Source organism: Rhipicephalus microplus, chromosome 5 (genome assembly GCF_043290135.1).
Source record: "Rhipicephalus microplus isolate Deutch F79 chromosome 5, USDA_Rmic, whole genome shotgun sequence".
Lineage (NCBI taxonomy): Eukaryota > Metazoa > Arthropoda > Arachnida > Ixodida > Ixodidae > Rhipicephalus > Rhipicephalus microplus.
Window position 1 is genome coordinate 169340146 of NC_134704.1, and position 22996 is coordinate 169363141.

General features: G+C 44.0%; 1 protein-coding gene across 1 annotated transcript in view; it reads left to right on the top strand.

The window, feature by feature from the left end:
• Positions 1-22996, top strand: part of LOC142817597 (uncharacterized) — a 107918-nt gene that overhangs the window by 888 nt on the left and 84034 nt on the right.

The following is a 22996-nucleotide window of genomic DNA, read 5'->3' on the forward strand; positions in this document are numbered from 1 at the left end:
TTGAGCATTTCAACGCCGTCGACGGCCCATGACAACTGTGACGCCTAATACCCGCCGCTCGATCTCGCATCACCAAACGTCGGTTCTAGCTCGAACAACGCGACGACTCATCGGCATACGCCTGCGCGTTACACATCATCAAAGGTCGGAAAAAGCAATCTATCAGTGCCCTCTGAGCCGGCTCGTTATCACTGTAAACCATGTCGCACTTCTTCGGTCCAAAACGCACCGTTTCCAACTTATCTGCACCCTACTCGGCCAACCAGGCGGCCGCCGCAGCCGGTAATGTGCCACCGGAAGCGACGGTACCAGCACGGTAAACACACTACCAGGGTTGACCGCACTCCCCGTCGACGTTTCCACCAGCTCCAACAAAGAAGTAACACTAGACCTTCTGGACTGGCCGTACTACACTCATGCTACAGTCCATCTTTTAAGCATCAGTGTCCGAGTGCGCGCGACAATCGACCGCACCGAAATGGCCCGTGTGTGTTCTCGGCCCTTGACCATTTTTCGCCTTGTCGTTGGTACTCGCTATCAACAAAAGTGCCCCTTCATCACGACCCTCGCCCGCTCCTTCCAACAGCGTGCCTGCGTAGCCACCCTCGTCCGCTGCGCCATTCCCAGTGTCACCCGCCAGAGACCCGCTGCTTACCGATGGCCCATCAACGTTGACAACCTGGACTTTCCAAATGAACACCTTATGGATTGTCGTTCATGTATATAGCTTTTGTTACTATCTTTCTTTTTTTTCATGTGCCTTCAAATCGCGCAAAGCGCTAGGGGGGGGGGGAGCCCTGTAGTGCCATCATCACCATCATCATTTCTCAATCACCGCGCCGCGCCTCTCGCGCAGCTGATGCTAGCTCGAGCTGCGCGAGGATTAGAAAGAGCTCACGCACCTGGCGCGTCGGACGTGGACAGCCACCGTGGCTCCGCTTCAGGCGTGGAATAAAGTGGCGAGATCAGCACGGCCCCGTCTGCCGCCTTTGACGCCGTCTCACGTCTCTCTTCTCTCGCCGCTACAAGGGTAAGCGCAACATTGACAACGTTTGACCTTCATCTTCATCTGTATGTAATCATCATCACAAAGAACTTCGTCTTCGTTCGAAGGGTTGATCAAGCGATTCGGCCTAATAAACGCCATCGAGAGTCCAACGCTGCTATTGTCCTAATATATATATATATATTTAAATATATATATATATATATATAAATATATATTGTAAGATGGCGTGCAGTACCCTCAAGACTCTTTTTTATTGTCTCGAGTATGTGCCCCAAAACCTAAGCTTGACTAGTGATGATGAGTATGTACAGATGAAAAAATGGATGGGACACATAAACAATGCTCACACTTATTTTCCCCGCGCACTTGAGCGGCCCGTCCAGCCGAGACTTGGGCGGGAAATATACGGCGAACAAAGGGTTCAAGACGTGAAATGTGGACTATCTCGGAGGCGCGGTAACGACGGTCCGAGGAACCCTCGACGGGAGTGACAAGGTAATTGACCGGAGATGTCCGTTCAGAAATGACGTAAGGTCTGAGAAAGCGTGACTGAAACTTTTCACACAATCCTGGAGTACGAACAGGTGTCCAAAGTAACACCTAATCTCCAGGACGGAAAGCGACGTCTCGACAGAAGCTGTCATAGCGTTGCTTGTGGTCTTGTTGACTGCTTCCGTGTTGAGTGGAGCACGTTGCCGTGCCCCAGCGAGCCTGGAAAGGAAATATCCTGTCGTAGTCGTGGACGTTTTTGTCGTTACATTGAAGAAAGAGGCGTCAATGTTGAATGTCGGCGCACGACCATAGACGAAGAAGAAAGGTGAATACCCGGTGGTTCGTTGAACAGCGGTGTTGTGTGCAAATGTTATGAACGGCAAGATTTTGTCCCAGTTGTCGTGGTTTGGTCCGATGTACATGGATATCATGTCGATTAGAGTCCGGTGGAATCGCTCTGTCAGGCCATTTGTCTGCGGGTAGTAAGTGGATGTGGTCCTATGAACTGTGCCACAAGTTTTTAGGATTTCATCGAGAATTGTGGACAGCAAGGCCTTGCCTTGGTCACTCAACAACACGTGAGGTGCACCATGACGCAACACAATGGCTTCTAAAAAGAAGGCGGCAACGTCTGATGCAGAGCTAGTGCGTAAGGGAGCAGTCTGGCGTATCGTGTGAGGTGGTCGACAGCTGTGACGATCCAGCGGTGGCCCGCTAGCGTTACGGGAAGTGGCCCGACGAGGTCTATTCCGACAACGACAAATGGTGTATCGGGCCATGGAATGGGTTGTAATAGGCCAGCAGGAGCTGGCGTTGGTCGTTTCCGGCGTGGACAAAGTAGGAAAGAAGCGACATCATCCTCATCATCATCATCAGCCTGGCTACGTCCACTGCAGGACAAAGGCCTCTCCCATGTTCCGCCAGTTAACCCGGTCCAGTGCTTGCTGCTGCCAATTTATACCCGCAAACTTCTTAATTTCATCTGCCCACCTAACTTTCTGTCTCCCCGTAACCCGCTTTCCTTCTCTGGGAATCCAGTTATTACTCCTAATGACTAGCGGGTATCTTGTCTACGCGCTACATGCCCGGCCCATGTCCATTTCCTCTTCTTTATTTCAACTATGATATTCTTAACTCCCGTTTGTCCCCTAATCCACTCCGCTCTCTTCTTGTCTCTCAAGGTTACACCTACCATTTTTCTTTCCATTGCTCGCTGCGTCGTCCTCAGTTTAAGCTGAACCCTCTTTGTGAGTCTCCAGGTTTCTGCTCCGTAGCTAAGTACCGGCAAGATACAGCTGTTATATACCTTCCTTTTAAGGGATAATGGCAATCTACCTGTCATAATTTGAGAGTGCTTGCCGAATGTGCTCCACCCCATTCTTATTCTTCTATTTACTTCAATCTCGTGGTTAGTCTCTGCGGTTATTACCTGCCCTAAGTAGACATAGACTTTTACAACTTCAAGTGCACTATTACCTATCTCGAAGCGCTGTTCCTTTCCGAAGTTGGTATACATTACTTTCGTTTTCTGCAGATTAATTATAAGACCCACCTTTCTGCTCTCTCTGTGTACCTCCGTAATCATGAGTTGCAATTCGTCTCCTAGTTACTCAGCAATGCAATGTCACCGGCGAAGCGTAGGTTACTAAGGTATTCTCCATTAACTCTTATCCCTAACTGTTCCCATTCTAGGCTTCTGAAAACCTCCTGTAAGCACGCGGTAAATAGCATTGGGGAGATTGTGCCCCCTGCCTTACACCCTTCTTGATTGGTATTCTGTTGCTTTCTTTATGAAGCACTATGGTAGAAGTTGATCTCCTGTAGATTTCTTCCAGAATGTTTATATATACTTCATCTACGCCCTGATTCCGCAGTGTCTGCATGACGGCTAATATTTCTGCTGAATCAAACGCCTTCTCGTAATCTATGAAGGCTATGTATAGTGGTTGGTTATACTCTGCGCATTTCTGTATTACCTGATTGATAGTATGAATGTGGTCAATTGTTGAGTAGACTGTTCGAAATCCTGCTTGTTCCTTTGGTTGATTGAATTCTAATGTTTTCTTTACTCTGTTAGCAATTACATTTGTAAATAGCTTGTACACTACGGAGAGCAAGCTGATCGGCCTGTAATTCTTCAAGTCCTTGTCATCTCCTTTCTTATGTATTAAGATTATGTTAGCGTTCTTCCAAGACTCTGGTACCCTTCCCGTCAAGAGACACCTCGTAAACAGGGAGGCTAGTTTTTCTAACACAATCAGTCCTCCATCTTTCAGCAGATCTGATGTTACCTGATCCTCACCAGCGGCTTTGCTTCTTTGCATGCTCTCCAAAGCTTTTGTGACTTCTTCTATTATTACTGATGAAGTGTCGTCTGAATTACTGCTAGTTCTTATAGTATTAGGGTCGTGGTGGTCTCGGCTACTGTACAGATCTCTGTAAAACTCCTCCGCTATTAACTATCCTACCCATATTGGTAGTTATTTTGCCTTTTTTGTCCCTTAGTGCATACATCCTACTTTTGCCTATCCCAAGTTTCCTCTTCACTGCTTTGAAGCTTCTTCCGTTTTTCAGAGCATGTTCAATTTTCTCCATGTTATACCTTCTTACATCGCATACTTTACGTCTATTAATCAACTTCGAAAGCTCTGCCAGTTCTATTTCGTCTGTTGTACTTGACACTTTCATGGTTTGACGCTTCTTAATTAGGTTCTTCGTTTCCTGGGAAAGCTTGCCAGTGTCCTGTCTAACTACCTTGCCTCCAACTTCCACTGCATACTCCGTAATGATACTCGTCAGATTATCATTCATTGTATCTACGCTAAGGTTGGTTTTCTCACTAAGAGCCGACTACCTGTTCTGCAGCGACACTCTGAATTCCTGTACTTTCCATCTCAGTGCTAGCTCGTGTATTGGCTTCTTGCGTATCAGTTTCTGTCGTTCTTTCTTCAAGTCTAGGCGAATTCGAGACCGTACCATTCTGTCATCACTGCATCGTACCTTGCCAACCACTTCCACATCCTGCACGATTCCTGGGTGTGCGGTCATTATAAAGTCTATTTCGTTCTTATTTTCTCCATTGGGCTCCTCCATGTCCACTTGCGGTTTTCTCGTTTTTGGTAGAAGGTATTCAAAATCCGCAAATAATTGCGTTCTGCGAATTCTACTAGTAGCTCTCCTCTGGCATTTCTAGTGCCGATGCCATAATCTCCTACTGCCTGGTCTCCATCCTGCTTCTTCCCTACCTTTGCATTAAAGTCGCCCATCACTATAGTATACTGTGTTTTTACCTTACTCATTGCCAATTCCACGTCTTCATAGAAGCTTTCAACTGAAGCGTCATCATGGCTGGATGTAGGCGCGTAAGCCTGTACTACCTTCATCTTGTATCTTTTATTCAGTTTGATTACAATACCTACCACCCTTTCATTATTGGTATAATATTCCTCTATGTTGCTAGCTATGTTTCTGTGAATTAGGAACCCCACTCCCAGTTCTCTTCTGTCTGCCAAGCCCCGATAGCAAAGGACGTGCCCATTCTGTAGCACCGTGTAGGCCTCATCTGTCCTCCTAACCTCACTGAGCCCTATTATATCCCATTCGACACCCTCTAGCTCTTCGAATAGCACAGCTAGACTTCACTCAGTAGATAGGGTTCTAGCGTTAAACGTTGCCAAGTTCAGGTTCCAATAACGGCCTGTAATCCAGAGATTCTTAGCACCCTCTGCTGCGTTGCAGATCTGACCGCCGCCGTGGTCAGTTGCTTCGCAGCTGCTGAGGACTTAGGGCCGTGAGTTATTTGGCGAATCCATGTGGGGGGTAGTGGCCAGATACTGCACCAGGGTAGCCAATCCTTCTCTGGTGAGGGAGTGCGTTCGCGGCGGTGGTTACCGGTGAGACCGCACCTCAGGCCTCTTATTGTAGTTCAATCAACACGCGATTTTTTTTCGGTTGGTAACTGCGCGGCACCGAGCACGTGGTTCGACTGTTGTTGTTTTCACAAATTCACACTGTTTTCCGTCCTTAAAATTCAACATTTTCGTTTGTATTAGCCGTATTTGTAGCTTTTCAACTCCTTGTATTTTTACGAACAAATAGACACCACTCTGGCCCTCCTATGACAAAAATTGCTAAAGTTATAGGTAGATATGTTATAGGTAGATATGTGCAGAGTTCACTTACCCGTGATGCTGACGCGGCCGCTCCCGCTCCCTCAGTTGGAATAATCTGTGCTTATTGGCTAAGAGGTGGAGGAGCAGTTCCGGTGGGTTTAATTCGCTGTGGAAGCTGTTTCGCCAAACCCAGCTCAAGCAGTGACAGCAGTCCGGCAACACTGAGTGTGTCTTTTGAATAAGTCTTTTTTGACGCTCTCAGTTGAATTGGGCGCTCGCGGTTTTTTCTACGGCTGTCTCCGGATTTTAACGACTCAATTGAGACCTGATTTGTCGTCCTGGGGTGTGTAAAAGCCGGGAAATGACTCGTTGTCTTCAAAGTGGCTTTTTCCCACACAGGATGGCGGCCCCCATATGGTCATAAGGTGGGAAAAGTTGCTTGTGGGTTTGTTTTCGCCGGTCAGAAACTGGTAAGATTGAGCTCAGAGCCCGAAATCCTCCTTCTGCGTGATTTAATTATGTTACCAATATTTGTTGTGATCTTTTGCCTTTTCATTCAATCTTTGAGCACGAGGAGGCCGGTGCTAAAGTCCCCAGTCAACAGGGCAGCCCCCATAGGGCGGATACACGTGTTACTCACAGTTGAATTTTGGTGAAGAAAAACCGTTTTTTTCCGCAGATTTAAGATAAGATGGTAGCGGCGAGGCTCCGGAATGTCCCAAGAAGAATCGAGGGTGGTTTTCCAGGTGCGTAGTAGCTTTTCTTGCGGAATTCCTGATTTGATCGAAGTGGAGCCAGTGGCTGCTGTTGTTAGGCGTACCCGAAGTATAAGTCGTAATTTCTCAAGTTGTAACTGATTTGGGTGGCTAAACCGTGCTCCAAAGCCTCATAAAACCATGCGAGGAAATTTAGATAATTACTCACAGTTTTGACGGAGATTTGAGGTCCGAATGCTGAGCTGTTGTGAAACCGCTCAACCCACCCGGGCCCCCTGGTGGCTGAGACTACTGCGACATAATTAACCCCAAAGGTAGAAAGACCAGGCCAGAAGAAACGGCTCCTAACACGGTTGTAAGTCTTTTGGAATCCTAAATGTCCAGCTGATGGGTCATCATGCAATGCTTCGAAAACTTGTTTTCACAGCGAACGGGGAGTACTGGCGCCCACCGATGCCCATTCGCATTGAAAGTGCAGCGCTGCAGGACGTTGTTCTCTAGCTTGAAATGCCGTAGCTGACGACGTAGTCTGGCATTAGGTGGAGAAGACGAGCCATTCAAATATCCGATGATGCGTTCACAGTAGGAGTCGTCACGTTGCCACGCGGCAAACTGGGCGCTGCTGTTTAAGAATAGTGACCAGCAACTGCCAGGGGTGATAACGTGGGTGAAGAGGAAGCCACTTGATCACCTGAGGGGCATTGAGGACTCGTGGTTGGAGATGAAAGTGGCAGAGGGCAGCGAGAGAGAGCGTCAGCATCCTGATGCTGTTTGCCAGACCTGTACACAACGTCAAAAGTGTACTCTTGCAAACGCAGTATCCTGCGACCGAGGCGCCCAGACAAATTCTTCGGCGAGGACAACCAGCATAGGGCATGGTGGTCGGTGATCACAGTGAAGTGGCGTTCATACAGATAAGGTCGAAATTTCTGGATGGCCCAAACGACAGCGAGACATTCCTGCTATGTTAACGAGTAGTTCTGCTCCGCAGGTGTCAGTGCGCGGCTGGCATACGCAACTACTTGCTCACGTGATGTTTCATCGCGCTGGAGGAGGACAGCACTGATTCCGTGGCCCCTGGAATCTGTGTGCAGGAAAGTGGGTGCACTCTCATCGAAGTGACGGAGGACGGGGTCTGATGTCAGAGCGCGCATAAGGGCTTGGAAAGCACACTCGGACTCATCAGTCAACGTGAAAGCCATTCCTGACGTCAGAATCTTGTGTAACGGCCCCGCAATGGCAGAAAAGGGACGGATGAAGGGGCGGAAATAAGACGCCAGTCCCACAAAACTTCGCAATCATTTTCGATTGCCTGGACGTGGAAAACTAATTACGACAGCAACCTTGTCGGGGTCGGGTCGAACGCCATCTTTGCTGACAAGGTGACCCAATACTTTGATGCTTGTGCTGGCGAAGTGGCACTTTTTTGTATTGAGCTGTAGACCAGCGTTCGAAATGCACGTTAGAACTTCGTCCAATTGCTTAAGGCGCTGAGGAAAAGTAGAAGAATAAATTACGATGTCGTGCAAGTAACATAAACAGGTTTTCCATTTGAGACCACGTAATACGGTATCTATTATGCGCTCGAACGTTGCTGGAACGTTGCATAAGCCAAAAGGCATGATGTTCAATTCGTAAAGCCCGTCAGGCGTCGCAGGCACTGTTTTCTCGTTGTCTGCTTCGCGCATAGGTATTTGCCAATACCCGGATCAGTGGTCGAGGCTGGAGAAATATTCTGCGCCTTGTAGAGAGTCCAGGGCATCCTCTATGCGTGAAAACAGATATACGTCTTTTTTCGTGATCTTATTTAGCGCTCTGTAATCAACACAAAAGCGGACAGAGCCATCTTTTTTCCGGACCAACACCACAGGAGACGACCAAGAGCTGGAAGAAGGTCGAATAATATCCCGTTTGAGCATGTCGGTGACGTTTTCCTCAATGATTTGCCGTTCCGCCGAAGACAGACGGTATGGGCGGCGGCGCACAATGAAGCTGCCTTCAGTGTCGATGGAGTGCTCTGCAACGAAGGTGCGGCCCAGAACTTTGGAATTTTCGTCAAACAAAAGGCTGTGCTTTTGGAGAAGGTCTAAGAGGTCTTTCTTTTGCTCGGCAGTGAGGTGAGGACTTATGGTGTCATTTAAAACAACAGTGGTAGCCTTCATATCAGTTGTAGCAGACAAAGGCGTTGATTCTGCGTGAAGGGGAACCAGCGAGAAAGGCTCGCTGTCAGCGAATCAGCTCACAGAAGTGCCTTGGGGCAGCATCACTGGCGATAAAGTTGGGTTCAAGGTGGTGACCAATGCTTTACTGTCATTAAACCGCACAAGGCCGGGTGCAATGGTAAGCCGCGCAGGTTTGGATTTAACTGATGGGGCTATGAACACGTCACCGTTAACTATAGTATCTGAAGTGATCGTGAGAATTTGTTCATCTTCTGGCGAAATGAATCAATCAGCGGCAGCAGCGAAACGGAAGCTGTATGGATCGACATCAGATGAACTCTCACTAGCTGACATTTCAATTACTCGCTGACGACACCATATGAAAGCTGATGCCGAAGAAAGCAAGTCCCATTCTAAAATTACTGTGTGAGTGCACCAAGGAAGTACAAGAAACTGAATGTGGTGAAGGATGCCATTTATGAAAACGCGGACTGTGCAAACACTTGAAGGCTGAATAGGGACTCCATCTGCGCAACGAAGGAGAGGGCCATCGTATGGCGTCCTAACTTTTTTCAAGCGAGCACAAATGTTTGCACGAATCACGGAAAGTGATGCGCCTGTGTCTACCAGTGCCTCTGTCTGTATACCTTCAACGTACACAAATAAAACATTTGATGGACGGTCCGGAGGAGTTTGACGCAGTTCGAAAAATGCAGCTTTCCCTCCCGAAGCTGCACTGTTTAGTTTTCCAGTTCGTGGTAAGGAATTGAAGTAGAAGGTCGGAGAGGAGAAGAGGAACGCCACATCGGTGAAGTTGAGCGACGACGTGAGAAACGGAAACTGCCAACTGAGCCAAAGATCTGAGGAGACGGCGACCGACGTGTGTTGTTCTGATACAGTCGGCGATAGGGTGGTCCAGTGGGGTAGAAGTCGTCCCGTTCGAAGTTATCGTAGCTTCGTCTTTCGTCTCGCTGATGGCGTCGACAAAACCTTGAAATGTGACCACGGATGCCGCAATAGAAGCAAGTCGGCCGCGAAGTGCGCCAGTCGTTGTAAGGCTGCGAAGATGGTCGTGGTGCGAGTGAGTTGAGCGAACCGTGTGATTTGGCCGCTGGTAGCTGCTTTGGGCTTTGCTGGGGTGCAGGTCTCCTAGCAGCAACCTGAGCATATGTTGGCATGGCCACTGGATATGAGCTCGGAACTGGTGAAATTGTCATCGAGGCCAGGCTTTGCTGGGGCGCAGGCGCTGCAGCAACGTGAGCATAACTTGGAATGCGCACGGGATGTGAACTCGGAACTGGTGTACCTGTGATCAATGCCAGCTCCTCCCTCACGACGTCGCGTAAACTAGTAGCAGGTGGCGTCGTTCGGATATCAAGGGGGCGAGGTGAAGCCTGTGCATGAAGTTTCTCGCGGATGATAGAGCGGATCAATGCACGCAGCTCTGCTGTGTCATGACCGCGGCGGGGCAACCTTGACACTCGCAATTTGGGCACGTTGTGTGAAGGAGTAAAAGTATCGCGAGTGGCAAAGTATAGCACAAACTTTGTACATCAAGGGTGAGACAAAGATAAATGAATATTGTAAATAATTATATTTATAATATTATATTATTAATTATTAAATTTTAATAATATTTTACTTGGAGCTAAACGTTCCCAAACAACTATATGAAAGTGAGAGACGCCACAATGGAGGGTTGCGCAAATTTCGACCACCTTGGTTTTTCAAACGTGCTCCCTAATCTAAGAACACGGGCCTACAGAATTTTAGCCTCCACCAAAAAAGCAGCGGCTACAGTCAGAAAAGGGTGAGACAAGGAACAACAAGAATGTGCAGTTGAGGGAGAGCGCAAGTGTGAACAAAATTGAAAAGGTAAGGACAATAGCCAGGGTGAAAAAAATCAAGTCTTGAAGCAAGTAATGAGTAAGACGATGAAAAGAAGATTGCTTGCTTAGATTACCTTCCATCCGGGTTTGCTAACCAAGCTCATAATTGCCTGAAATAGGATTGAAATCAACATATTGCTCAACCAATGACGTCCAGCGTAATGTTTGTGCTCATGTGACGTCACTTCGAAATGGTGAGATGGAAATAGACACTCCCGTTTTCTTTAAGGTGAGCAAAGACTTGAATGAACGACGAAAAGCTGGATGAGTAATTTATACTACAGCTTTTCGTCAGAATGGAAACCGCGAATCAACTAGAATACGTCTTGACGGAGTCAACATCGAAACACTTGCCTATACTTTCAGGGCGTACGAACACACATTATTTTGTGACTATATACTGACGTAGTCAAATGCTTACAAAAAAGATATTTCATGAATGAATAAGACAAACACTATCAAATATTTGATATATTAAAAAATAGTCGTAAATAAAAACTTTCCTTCCTTCAAATAATGTAACTTATTCAGAGCTGGAACCCAGAATACCTTCTCAAACACCTAAACTTGCTCGATTTTCGTATTTTACGCACAGAACAGCGTCTGATACTCTAACGCATGGCCCAGATGTGAAAAAAGTATATATCTGAATGCAAAAAACGCTTTAGAAGACCAAAACCCACCAAATTTAAAGCATTTTACTTATGAAGGGGTTATATATGGGATTATACAAGTGTATATATTACATTTCCTTGTGGGTGATACAAAGTAAACTTGAAACATTAAAAGTGCTTGAAAATGAGCCTTTGTCTTCGGCTTTTCCTGTGTCTTGGAATAATACCCAACGCTTTCAGGCTGTATAGGCTGAAATCTTTGGGGTCTCAAGATCGAATACGAAGGAACACAGCTGGTCTGCTGCCGTGGTAGATGTGAAACTATTCTCTGTGATGCTGTTCTTTTTGGTGTTCATTTGGATGTTGCAAGCCTACATAAGCCGATGATTGAAGAAGCACTTTTTTCACGATGAAATGCGACTGGTGTTGTTTTGTTGATCTTTCTTTTTTTGCAGCGGAAAGCTAGATAGACCACTTGTGTTCTGTAAATTGCAAATGAAAACAGAAAACAGCTGTCAGTGTATTATCGAGAAGGCAAGCGCTGCAAGCGCATGATATAGGTAGACAATATACGGTGGCTCGCTTCACTACACTGCAGGTGTACGCTTGTGATAGAGAGCTATAGGCACCGCGACACGTAAAAACTTGTGCTTCTGTTTCAAATGTAATATAGCTTGTGCAGTTTACGTGACACAATTATTGAAACAGAGTGTAATATACAACAGAATACCTCACCTCCTCTTACTACATTTATGTTAAGAAACTTTGAGCACATTAAAATAAACATAGTTCTATTTTTTATGTCGGTATATTGTTAAGTAGTTTCGGCAGAGGTGTCATCCCGTGCACGAGTACACTGAAAAGAAATGAATATGGTAAGTGTACATATGCGGCTCTCAACACACCACGGAAGTAAACCAGAGAAACAAGTTCGTGCTCATCGCCAGTGCATTGAGAGCTTTCTCTGCATTTACGTTGCCATTTGTCTTGAAATTCAAGCTGGTAGATAGGTTGTGGGCCCTACTACTTGTAGTGACAGTTCTCTTTCAATAATAACCTATTTAACAAAATCCCTGCCAATCTCTGTACCACCCCAGAGAGACACACAGCTTTCAAAATACATTGACCATCAATTAAAGCTGCAGAATATGAAAGTCAGTAGGTTAACTCATGCGAAGTTGGAAATTCATCATATGTAGCATTGAAGATGCGCGAAATTACGGCAAATTGCACGGATCAAATACCTTCATTTAAAAACAAAAACATTTACATGAAAGCTGTACTTACATTGTGCTGTGACTGTGATGACTTTCATGGCTTCCTTGAAGTTACATGGGTTTTGTAAAGACACTGTACTTTTTTCTAGTTTTGAGGCCTCTCAGATAAGCAAGACGTTGAGTTTCAGAGACCACACTGCAGTTTCTCGCTTCTTGACGCTGCGTCTTCTTGACGTAGCACGAGCCAAGTTGGCAGCCACTACTTATGTTTGACGTGTCGATGAAGAGACCCACCAATGTGAAGTCACAATAGAGCCGATAAACGCTGAATTCATATGAGGCTAGCCAAAGAATAAAAGAGAAACATACAAAAAAGAAGTCAGATTGATGTAAGTGCTATGGCGAAAGAGCAACGCAAACCTTTAGTGTGGGAAAAAATTTGCTGTTCATTATTATGCACCAGTGAGAGAAGTACACACAAATTTTCTGTATCCGAGAATGTTTAGCGCACGTGATGGTTAACACTGCTGTGGGTGTGCACGTTCAAAAATACTCACTTCCCATTATTTCATCTCATTAAACGGCCAAGTAATCACGTACCAGCCATCTCCACGTTGCATTATTGTTGAATTTTTAGCTCCATCTCAAACTGCTCCATCTCAACGCTTAACAATTCAATATTATTCCAAAAAATGCTCTTCTCACGTACACGTTACCTTTTGTGCACATTTATCCACTAATACATTTTTCTAGTGAACAATAGGGTAAACAAGAGGCAGTGGGGCAGTCAATTTACGTATACAGTAAGAGAAAAGAAAGTATTTGGTGAAGCACTAGATTTAAAGCACTACTCAACAATAAAAGCATATTCACTGATTCCTCGGCATGGTTGTGCAATGAAAAAAAAATCACTCAAGAGAGACAGTGTACAGAGCCCGAATAATCCTAGCAAGTAAATTTCAAGGGTGGAGGGGGATGAACGATTCTGTATATTTTCAATTTCGCATTCTCGTAAAAGAGCGTATTAATATAAACACACATATGAACATACATAAAGTGTCTTTGAACACCCTTCACATAAAATTTTGGGTGTGCCCATGGACGTTAGGTGTCTGTACACTGCTTTCTGGTATATACAAAAATCAGTATGATGTGTAATTAGTCATGGCTATTTAGTTATAGCACACTACATTACGCAAGTGCAAGTGGTTTTTTCAAAGAGAAATATCGTATGTAAATAGACATTCCCTGCATGCATTCAGTAATGGTACGTACTGGATGTAACCACGGGTCGCAACTAACATGCTCGAGTATGTTTTTAAAAAGCCAATCGTATATTGACTATAGTTCGTCACGTAATTCCAGATTTAAAGATCTTATTTTGATAGACAATAATACTATATGGGGTTTATTCACCCAACAATTACCAGAAAAAAACACTAAGTAATATCTTGCCATTGCAATAGGGATCCGCCATGAACTAGTGCAAAAACTCTTTGAAGAAATTTGCTCACATGAAAAATATATGATGAAGTGCTGATTCATTACCAATCTACCCAATAAGTTCGAACGATGAGCCTTCAATACCAATGCTTCACTAGCTCAAATAGAGATAAAATTTCGCATCAGGTAGAATAAAATTTGGGTCAAGAATAATAAAGACGTCCCTACTATGAAAAAAGGTGAAGCAAGTAGAGAAAATGAAGGTCAGCTAATTCTCAGATTACCTGGCTACCCTTTCATCACTTTGTAAAATGTCCTACATGTGGACCACTAAAAAAAGGTGTGTTGTTCTACGTACCAAAAAGCGCAGTATGGTTGCCAGGCCCGCCTGAGTGTTGGTCTCTGGAAATTCGCTCGACAGTTCTTTAAGGTACAGGAAACCAAAAAAGGTGTTTCTGACGCCATTAAAAAAGAGAAACTGAAACCTAAATTGTATAACCCGCAAAGCATCCCCAATGGCATTGACATCAATTCTCACCCTCGCACGTATATCAGAGCAGCAAAGACGAACAAGAAAGATTGACGACGACAAAGTAGACGCTGGGCTAAGTAAGTGCACTCCTGGTGTTTCCTATAGCAGATACAGTTTAAATTTCTGTATTGTATAATCGGGAACCTACTACACAAGTAGATTCAGTCAAGTACTTAGGAATGATTTATAATGAAAAGCTAAATTGGAGCCCACACATTGAGTATATAACAGCAAAGGCACAACGGGCGTTAGGTTTATTACGCAGGTTAAGCAACAGAAAATACGGGCTGCGCAGACACACGATGTTAATGATTTATAAAATGTATGCGCGACCAATATTGGAATATGGGTGTGTATTATTCTCGGGGGCCGCTGGTTCTAAAATTAAACCGCTAGTAATGTTAGAGCGAGAAGCCCTGCGAATATGCCTGGGACTTCCCAGGTTCGTGGCGAATAATGTATTGTATCAAGAAACACGATTCCCAACACTCCTCTGTCGATTCCGCATTCTAACGGTTCATACCTTCTTAAAGTTCTACAGTTTACCGGCGCGAAGATCGGAGTACGCATTTATCAGCGACCCTGACTCTTTCTTTATTGCACATTGGCCTCGATTTCATACCCCTCAGATAATTTCGTTAAAGAGAGACTGGTTTGCGTAAATGTAGACATTAGCACAGTAATGAAATATAATTCCTCAACCCTCAGCATTGGAATAGAGTACGATGAAATCTTGCCCCACAAGCCAAGTTGCAATCTCTTAGACTTTTGACCACTACATTAAACGATTACTTGGTACATGCAGAAACAAAAAATGTAATAGCTACAGATGCTTATGTCAACAATGAAAAGGCAGGCGTAATAATTGCGTCTGACTTCCTCGGCTGGTCTTTTTCATTAGGGCTTCCAGATTTCACTCCTATATTTGAAGCCGAGCTAGTAGCTATTATTTTAGCTCTTCGTCAAATTCCTACGACCGAGACCAGCGCAATCATCCTAACAGACTCACTTTCGGTGTGCGCAGCTCTGAGAACCTCCGAACAATCTCGTGCCCTAGCAGCGTTCCACACATTAGCACCACCGCATTTAAAACTCCTCAAATTAGTGTGGGTCCCAGGTCACTGCGGATTACATATAAATAAATTGGCAGATGTTTGGCACGAGCATCACTCGATGGACCAGTAATTCAGTACTTCCCGAGTTAGAATAGTTATCAGGGGTTAGATATGGAAATTCACTATTTTTACAAATAGTTTAGAAAATATCACACAATGGGCAGATGATGAGCACCTCAAATTTCCATGGAAAGCCCAGTGGAGTCCGTCAAAAAAACTTGAAATTATAATTTTCATATTCCGGTGCCGTGTCCCCCCATTAAATTTTTATTTACACAGAGCTGGTCTGACACTTTCTCCCCTTTGTCCGTTTTGCGAAGAATCAGAAACTATTGAACATTATTTTGGCTCATGTCGGAACTATGCATAATTAGAAAATGACTTTTAGATATTTCATTTGGGAAGCTAGGTTTAAATTTAACCACAGAAAATGTCCTAAATTTTGGTGCCTCTGTTTTGGGAAATTGCCACAAAGATGCATTTGATGTGGTGTGTAATTTTATTCAAGACTCTAAACGTTTTTCAACACAAAGCCCACGTTAACAGGTACTAAAAAAAGAAAAAACTGGGTTGAAAAGTAATTTTAAAATCAGAATAAATCCGTGACATGCCAAATTATTCGGGTTTGACAAAACCAGCTGTCTGGTCGGCTCCCAAAATCAAGTTATAGCTATTAGTGTCTACTTTATTGTTGATTCCTTTTTCTCACTATCTGAATCTTTGGTTTCTTTTTTTATTATGCTGTCTTCACTATACAACTCCCCCCCCCCCACTTTTTTTTCGTTGTAAGCAATAATGCAGTTATCGTCCATATGAGACTATATGTTCTTTTGGCCGATCCCCCAGAGTTGGTATGAGCCATGGATTAGAGGCTACAAAGAAACAAATTAAGTGCACATTTTGATAATTTTTACGCGTAAGCCGCTGTAGAAGTTGTAATAAAAATTTAACACAATGTTTTTCACTCTATATAGAAGATATTATCATTGCAGATATTCTCAGGAAATTTGTGTTTTAGTGATCGCGGGCATAAGAGCACCTGTCCTCATTTGAGTACATGAGGACTCGGTGGTTGCCACATTTCGCTGGTGTTGGTATGGCTTCTCGTGGCCGTACCGTTGATTTTGTGTTATTTTTCAGGTTCTCGAACGACACCTCAGTTCTTCTACTCAGCGACGAGAGCTCGTAGGCTCTGATTAGTGCCGCTCGAATACGGGGAGCAAATGTTGGCTCAGTTAGACAAGGACAACCTATTAGACTTCAGGGATATAGTGAAGATGAGAAAGGCGATGACTTTATTTTTGAATAATTATTGTACAGTATCTAAAAATTTTAAAAAGTCTAAATTGTGATGTGAAGCTGAATGGTAATCACAATACCTGAAATCTCAAAACTTCTCAAATGGACTTTTTCATTTTTTTCGTTTGCTCTTTTTTTATGTCGCTTTTCTTACATTAATCATATTATAATACAAATTCATTTTTACACAGTTAAATTGCTCACAGCGAAAATTCAATACGCTTTCTTAGCCGATCGCCCTCAGTGGGTGTGAGCCATGAGTCGAGGGCAACAAGCAAACAAACAAGAGGCTTGAAGCGATGACTGCGTCCTAGAAACGCGGGAAGCGTCAGATGAGTCGCATGATGAACAGTCGTGTAAAGAAACATCATGGTCCCGGAAAGCTCTTGAGAAGGCGTCAACTAATTTCAGTGGTGTTTCGGATCAAAATAAACTGTTACACTAAGAATTGCTTCTGCCTCTCCTGCAACCATTGGGCCCTGATGTCCTCATTTGAGGACGTGGTTTTAACTTTACATTAAGCTAACTACCACGAATATTTTTTCAATGAATAAAATTTACTTATCATGTAAATAAGCAGAATATTACGTTGTAAAAATTGTAGGTGTTATGCTAAAATTCCAGGACCGAAAGGTTTAACTTGACCACACACTACAGCGGACTCATCATTTTGCCTTCATTACTAGCGAATGCTATGGCTGGAGTCTAACTCTCGACTTGCAATCTTCAAACAGACATTAACTCTCGTTTTTGAAAACTTCAGTTATGTAGAAAAACTTCAGTGAATACCTCCGCCATGAAGGAACAAAGGTACTGATACTTCCAGTGACGTGCGTGGACATGTTTTATTGCCCTGCGTGTACACTGTCACAGTCAAGTTGCTGCAAGCCGCGACGTTGTTGCAGGTAATACTAGTCTGGACCTCATTATCAAACTTTACTGAGTAGCATGATCCGACGCACTACTCTTCAGGGTTAGTATCGTTGACCACGTCAATGCTTTCTAGAACGACTTGGAAGACGTAATTTTGAAAAGAGCCCAGTGGTTCTTTTTAAGTCACCGTGAACGAATCATCGCTGATGGCTGTGAGAGTTAGGTTCTCCATTTCTGGTAAGGCAGAAACATGAAGGGCAGATTAGAAAACCATCTTTTGTGAACAACAGAAAATGATATCTCTCAATTTCTTCAAATATATGTTCGACAACACTTATGCCAGAATATAAAAGTAAAAACGCCTGCAGAGAGAAGGCAACATTAATTTGATTTTTTTGTGTTTTGTGCTAAGACAACAACACGATTATGATGCAAACCGTGGAGGCGTAGTGTGGGTAAGTTTCTCCTTAAGAACTTTCTTAAGCAACACTGACAATGCCAAGAACTTTTAAATCATCAAAGTAATTGGGACCAATATTTTAGATTTTTAACCAAGCCGACCTGAGTGGACCAACAGGAAGTGAGTGGTGTGGAATGATGAATGATACTCAAGAGAGCACTTTATTACAAGGCAGAGAAATATGACAAGTCTAAGTGTTTGTTCGCTTGTCGTGCTTGCTTCTTCAAGTTATCGACTGACGTTCTGAATGTCAACCAAAATATTGCAGTAGTAACAACAATGAGCCAAGTGTTTTCGATTTTTATTCTCACAGTGCACTTCCGTACATTCAAGTGAGAAACATTTACAGCGTTGAGCAGATGGTTGATTTTTCATGCTTTTTGGTTTTGTGGGCGCATATCTACAAGAAGCTACTAAGTACACCCCCCCCCTCCTCCTCCCTAAAAGTGTACTAGGACCTTAAGCCTGCAAGCCAGCTTTCTTTGATAGTTTGGAAAATCTCGTGCACATGAGAACCAAGCGGCAGTCTTTATCTGCATGACCTTGTGTGTCAGTTTAACTTATTGAGCAATGTTTCCGAATTCCGGCACACTGGTAAACACCACGGAAATGACACCAGGTGGAAGAAGGCTCAAAACCTCTAATGAATTTTTTGTTCATAGTTCAGTCTGACAGCTTTGTTCCAAGAACCTACACCAGTCATTGTATGACGTCTGGTGTAGGTTGCTCGAGTCTCTCGCTCCAACCTCTATAATCACACCTGAACGTTGACATTCACACATTGCTGCTAGCATTGATGCCAGGACCGACGCTAGCAGCTGTCTGTTTGACGTTCCGGTCGCTGCATGCGAACTTATGTTTGATCGATCAGCGCAATGTGACATCCAAGACTGCATGTCTTTATATCTATGGGCGCTTCAGTGGGCAAACAAAGTTAACGTGACATGTCGCAACTAGGTATCGTAGTGTTAAAGCATGCTAAAGTTGCGTACATTTCATTGCTATTCATTATCTCGAAGAAAAAAAAATGATGCGCTTGTAAGATAGCATTACGATACGAATTCAGTGGCGTCACTTTAACAAAAGTTCGTGCTGAGCAGCGCCACCATTAGCACCGTCAGCTATGGGGTGAGAGTTACATATCTTACAAGAATAATATCAAGACCTTATGCAACCGCATCCAATCACCCATGTGTGAAAACGCTAATGTCAGGCTTGCCGAACATGTCGAGCAAGACGCCTTTGATATGTTTCTTGCGCAAAACCTACTTGTCACAGCCGTCATCCCTCTGTGACAAAGCTTCCATGTGCTGCTCTGACAAAGAGCGTTAGCACGCAGTGCTACTGCAGCTGCGAACTGACCCTCGGTGATCTGGTTTGCCTTATACCAGACGCCCGACATGTCACTCTGCCGCCACGGGTGCTATGCAGATTGGTCAGAGTTTGGCGAAACTCGTACTCTTTTCCAGCTCTGGAGACATACCCTTTAGAACAAGCTAACAGTTGGAAAAGCTAATATCAGTCACTCCGCGCATGCTGCGTTCCATTGGGTGCGATATAACAAAGCGTTACATGAAGTGCCGTGGACACATTTTGGCGGTTTCTTCAAACTGCAGGCATCTTCTTTCATCTGTTTGTTGTTGCACTGAGTGCAGAAGTGCATCGATGCAAGAATAGTGTCGGAAACATTTATAAGAATAGTCCTTAAAGACACGGTATGTCTGATTTTGTTTCAAAAATTTTGTTGTCAGCAAAGTATAATTAATAATAATTGGCACACTAGCTTTTGATATTAGTTCAGGTTCTGCTAATAACGAGATTGCGATTTGCTGATAGCCGAAGCCACGTACATATCATGATTGGTCTATACATTCATAAAGTTTCTGAATATACACTAGAGGGAACTCTGGCGCTAGTGTCTATGGGAACTGCAACACACTGGGCTTCAGCAAGCATGGGAATGATGGGTAGTACACACATTTGTTTAATTTTTGTACTTCTGGTCTGTTTTCGGCTCCGTGTGTGTTCGTGTGGCTTGAAGCTGTTTCTTCACGAAAACATAAACTAGAAAATGTTTACCGTTTGCGCTTTACAACCTTAATCTTTTAGGCTTACCATTTCGAATCAAGTCACTAAATTCAAAATGGTTTGTTTTCTCTTTCAAAACGAAACCGTAACCAACAGTAAACGAAGCCGCAAGTACTATTCGCCGCCTGCAAGTACGAAGACTAGGCAAATGTTTGTGCTACCCATCATTCCCACGGTCGCTGAACGATCGCAGTGCCAGAGTGCCCTCTAGTTAATTTTGGGAAACTCTATGTATACATTCTATCGCGTTGATCAGCCTCTGCACTCCCTCGTCGTCATCTGCAAGCTCCCCTAACGCGTAGGCCCAGATGATCAGCTGATTGACAGGGTAGTATACCAAAAGAAATAGCTCAAGGCTTACTTTGATGAAGCGAATTCGTTGTAAGGAAGAGGTAAATAATTGACGTTTTAGTTCCACAGTAAAAAATAACACGATACTCATTTTGATAGAGGTAATGAAAACCAAGCCGATTAGGACTTTACTCACAAAAATTGTCCCCGTTAAGATCGCGCTAATCAGGGCATAGCTATGTTAAAAATATCTATAACAATCATTAACGTCTTGCTTACACCTTAGGTAATTATTGATGTGTTAATGAAAGAATCGGCCGATATAGGCACCTTGTGAATCGACGTTGTGTGAAGCACGCAGACGAAAGGGGATTGTGTTGTATTGTAATTAGCGAAAAGTCATGAAAGAAACGTATATATAAGTACTAATGGTATTCACACAGACACGTGTTTTGTATAAGTAGTCGTTGAAACTTCCGCCGCGACTGCAAAAGCAGCATTATAATGTAAAAACATCAAAACTGGTAGGCTGATATGAAACATTTGCGCTCGCGAGAAAGGAAACCCTGGACAATGCTACATAAATCAACATCTGTATATGGTATATAACTACAATAAACTTTAAACCGATGTGACAGCTATATCATAGGATTACGTACGTGCTGTATATAAAATGGGATAGTCCTCCTTGCTACCACACTTGACGTTTCTCCAGCGTTAGACCTGAGTAGTATTTTTTTCCAAATCATCGAGACCTGACGTGGCTCAGGGGTAAATTAACTGACTGGCAAATGAATGCTCGAGTTAAATTCATGCTGATATTCAGCATTTACACTCGGTAGGTGAACGCTGACAATGTTAGTTTTTTTTTTTGTTAACGCTCTCGCGTTACAATTGCCAACGTTTATTCTTGTCGTTGCTTTATTGGTACACGCAAACTATAGCTTACCCGAGAAACATACCCGCACACGTGTGGCACATAAACACTCGTGATATACGGGTATGTGTCACACGTGTATGGTGGGAAGCGTTTGATCCCGTACGCGACGCAATTGTTAGATTTCTGATAAGACGACCAGTAAGTCATGTTCGTCAAACCATCTCACCCTTCCATACTGATATTGCTTCTCGCCAAGCTTCCCATAATCCTCAGTGCACCTAAATAGACAAGGTGTCACAATGAAGAGCCTGGTTTAATGCCTGGTCATGTCTTCAGCAGTCACTATTACAAAGGTGTGAATGGCAAGGCCATCCGTGTATTTTGGTTCAGATGTGTTAAAGAGCCTCAGGTGGTCAAAATTTATGCGGGGTTCCGCTCTGTAGTCCGTGACTTGTGATGACATTGTTTTGTCACGTAATAATTTTTGAAAGCTCACTGTTGTTGGTGGTGCATTTGCATGATTTTGCAGGCCAGTGGTTCCACCACGCCTCATAGAGCCGTAAAAGAAGGAAGGGTCATTGTGTACGGTGGTTCACACTATCGCTTATAGCGCGATGCCGCAGTGAACTGCTCAACGTTTTCACCGATTGTGGCAATAAACTGCCCGTCTTTTGTCAGTGCAACTGGAGCAGGATCAGGACGTAGCAACCTATGTCAATGATGCAATGTATTTGAAGCTGAATGGCTTGAGAGGGACGTTTTTCGCGGTCACGGGCCATTGGAAGCAGTTTCGGTTGCTATGATTTTCACAGTTATGGCACATGCAACTTCATCGTAGTGAGTGATCCAGGGTTCCCTGGCGACGCACATCATGTTCAGCTGGTCGGAATCAATTGATTTGAATAAATTGGGCTGAATATTTCAAAGCACCATGCTCCAACTCAGAGTGCTCTATAGCTTTGAACGCAGAGCAAATCTCACGTGTGATCGTGCCACTTCTGTGCTTTTTTGGTATCAGAAGTAGGAGAATGAAAGCAGAAATGAACGTTTAGAAAATCATTGAGAGGCGCAAGACGTGCTGCACTGTGAAAACTTACTCAGGCTACAAACCAAAAGTGAGAATTGTGATCGAAAAGACTCTGCTTGAGAGTACAAACACGTCTGCATGTTCCTCACGTCTTTAGTTTGGTTCTGACACCACTCGATTGAAAAAATACGTACTCTTTGTAGAAGAAAGAACTAGTGAAGCAAGACAAGGGGGAAAGCAGGTGAGCAGCAGTTAAATCAGGTGACGAATCGGAACGATTGCGTCTGTAGTTTGACATAGAGGCCACTTCTTCCCAAGAAGCCAGTGTGCTTATAAAGGAAACTTCGGCAGAAGCTAGTGAGCAATAGTAACAGCACAACAAGAATTGCATCCATCACAGTCGTTCCAGCTGAACAAGGCTCAAGCTCAAGCTATCAGGTTCAAGATAACTTTGAAGCTATCAGGTGTACAAACAGACAGTGAGGCTACTAGATACTCGAATGCCAGAGAAAGCGCGAATGTATCAGCACGTAAATTTCTCTCTGGGAAGTGAGAGCACTAAAGTTTAACTGAGTTATGAAAACGAATCAGGTGCGTAGTACGGATCAATGTGAAGCAGGAGTGTAGAGTAGAGAGACATGTTGAGCTGGGGCACTGTTGGAGTACTTTTGTTCTTGGTAGGTGAAATCACAAACCAGGTAGGTATACAATATCACTGGTTTTGTGAAGAGCATCACCTGGTTTACACACCTGGTCGAAATGGCACATTAAAAACAT